This window comes from Manis pentadactyla, chromosome 18 (genome assembly GCF_030020395.1).
Source record: "Manis pentadactyla isolate mManPen7 chromosome 18, mManPen7.hap1, whole genome shotgun sequence".
Taxonomy (NCBI): Eukaryota; Metazoa; Chordata; class Mammalia; order Pholidota; family Manidae; genus Manis; species Manis pentadactyla.
The window spans coordinates 2,243,262-2,246,307 of NC_080036.1; positions in this window are offsets into that span (position 1 = coordinate 2,243,262).

Below are 3,046 nucleotides of genomic sequence, written 5' to 3' on the forward strand. Positions count from 1 at the left end.
AGAAAGAAAGAAAGAGAAAGAAAGAAATGGTAAGAAGGCAGTGGCTATTCCTGGGAGACCAAGGCTCCTCCTTAACAAATATGTCTGGATTTGGAAAGGAAGAGACAGTGTTACTTCCCTGCCTTGCTTGGACCCTACAGACACAGATTCGGAAGAGCTGCTTCCGGCAAAGATGTGGGCTTCTGCCAGTCCTCCCAGGATGCTCTCTCTATCTACCGGCTCTGGTCCCTACCAGATTTCCCCTTGGTGGCCGTGGAAAGGAATAAAGTAGCAGTTGGAGTTACATTCAGCATTACAGTCCTTCCTTTCTCCCCCACACTGACTTCACATCTCCCCACCCCCATATTTTCTCCCCTCATACATATCCTCTCAAGGCTTATTTGTCATTCGCTTTTTGTAACGACGCTTTCTTCGAGGCTATGCTGGGATCTGGAAGACTTTGCTTAGATTCTAGTTGGAATGCTCCTCCTAGTGGCCAAAGTTCTTCTAGGTCGTCATTACCCTGAGGGCTGGCAGTGATTTTTCGGAGCCCTCGCTTTCAACCCGTGGGATTTTCTAACATATTTTGGTTCAGCTGTGTCTGGCCACCAATGGTGCTGTCACTCACTTTTCTGTCCCATCGGTCACAGGGTTTCCAACAGGATGGTTATGAAGCTAACTCCTCAGGACGTAAAATGAGCTGAGTATGATTTGGCTAGATAGTCACAGCCTCCAGACCCATGGTTTCTGGTGACGGAAGGTGGCGCGCCTGCTTAACTTTTTCAAGTTTCAAGGATTCTCCTCCCTGCTGCCCACTGACAAATCCAAAACTCTCTGGGGACCGACAGGGAGAGGGAGGAAGGGAGGGAGAGAGAGAGAGAGAGAGAGAGAGAGAGAGAGAGAGAGAGAGAGAGAGAGAGAGAGAGAGAGGAGAGATGTGGAGATGGATGTCAGAAGACATCAAAGGGCTTCGTGAGCCCTGACCGATGCGAGCCAGAAGGAGGGGACTGGACTGAGGCCTGGGACAGGGACAGGAGGAGTCTGCTTCACCAGCAGCAGCCGGGCCCGGTGAACGGGATCCCTGTGTCCGCCCGCCTCAAGAAACAGGGCATGTTTAGGAGGGTGCGGGGCCCGAAGGGGAGTTTGTGGGTTGGGGGGCCGGCCCACCCCCCCAACTCCCACCCCCCAAAAGCGTGTCCCAGGTGTTCCGGTTGCACACTGCACTTGCACGGGGGAAGCGTGGGGACCCGTTTCCAGGTGGTGTGTGTGTGTGTGTGATGTGTGAGGTCAAGGGGCTTTGGTGAAGATTGTCCCGCAGGTTGGTTTTGCTCGCTCGCTGGCTGGCTGGCTCGACCCCCGCCCCTGGCGTCTTTTTCCAGGAGGGCGTGGATGTCTGACCGCCCCGATCCCCTTGGGCAGGGAGGCAGTCGGTCAGGGCTTTCCTCCCTTGAGTGGCCTTGGCACACCTTTGCGGGTAGGGCGGGGGCGTTGTGTATTTTCCTCGGTCGGCTCTTGCCTCTGCCGCCACAAAGAATGGAAGGGCAGAGACACGGTAATGAAGCAGCAGACCAAACGTTTTATTGTAAGTGACTGAAAGAGAGGAAAAGTGCAGGCCACCTCAGGGAGGAGGGGCGCCCTCGCCCCGAGAGGTTTCCGTTTTATTGGAAGAGAGCAAGTGTACACTTGGAGAGAGGGGAGTGTGAGATAAAGTTTGAAGGCATGAGCTTAGAAAGTGCAGGCGACCTCAGAGAGAGGAGCGCACCTACGGTTTCAGAGTCGGGTTTTCGGTTTTTATTTCATAGGCTAGGCAGTGGACGATGATCAGGAATGCTGCGACCCCGGGCCGGTTGCGGACCGGCCAAAGTGCCCCCAGAATATTCATCTTTGTTCAGACATTAAGTTTCTTCCTCCCTCCCTCCCTCCTCCTCCTCCAGAAAATATACTTCGTTGATCCCTCTCCTGGGTAATCAGCTTCTGTGTGGAAACATATCAGTCAAGATGGTCTGCCTTGCCTCCAGTGGGGGCTGAGGCGCCATCGGTTTGATTAAAATGCAATCTTAGCTTTAAGACAGAATTCTTCCTGAAGAGGCTGGGCCTTTGGGCAGGTGCTCAAGTCAGTCTGACGCTGGTATGTGCTCACTGACACGAGGAAAGCACAGGCTACGGCTGAGATGCTTTTCTTTGCCTGGGGAGTATTCACACTTCTAGGCCAACTTGCTCCTGGCCTTGGCGCTTTCTATCTTTTCACTGGTTTACTCTCTGGGGCCCTTCTAGTACGCTGACCGGCCTTCTTCTCTTTCCCGCCCGCTCCTCTCTGTGTTCCTGCCAAACACATGTGCCCGGAGTTCTGCTGGGTTCAGGCCGGTTTGGTTCGTGCGTCTGTCCATCGGCCGACATCACGACGAGGTCTCCGTGGGGTTGGAGCCTTTCCTTTATTCCTGTTTCCTGACAAGGCCGTCTGTGGCGATTCCGGTGACTTTGCCTGTCCCTCCCTAAGTCTTTAGGAAGAGAAACGTGTCCTTACAAAGAACACCCACCGTGTGGTGGTATACATACACGTGGACTCACAGGTATAGGTGTCTATGGGTACACGGGCACGCACGCCTATGAACGCGTGAGCGTATGCATGCGTGCTTGCGTGTATGTGCGTGCTTACTCTTTTCTTTCAATGCCAGAGGAAAATGCTACTCCTTGTGCTTGTTCTTCTTCTTGCTCTTGTTGTTGTTGTTCTTGCTCTTCTTTTCTTTCTTCTTGGTGTCCTTTCTTACCTTCTTCTTTCTTCTTGTTCTTTACATCTTTTCTTCTTCTTCTATCTTCTACTTCTTTGCTGTTTTCTCTCTCTTCTTCTTCTTCCTGTTCTTCTGCCTCCTCTTTCTTCTTCTTCCTTCTTTTGCTTTTCTTTCTCTCTCTCTCTCTCATCCTTTCTCCTTCCCTTTTTCCCTCCCTTTCTCTTTCTCTGTTTTCTTCCACCCCCTTTCTCTTCTCTCTCTCTCTCTCTCTCTCTCTCTCTCTTCTGTTCCTCCCTCCCTCTCTTCTCCCTGCCTCCCTCCCTCCCTTCCTTTTCTTT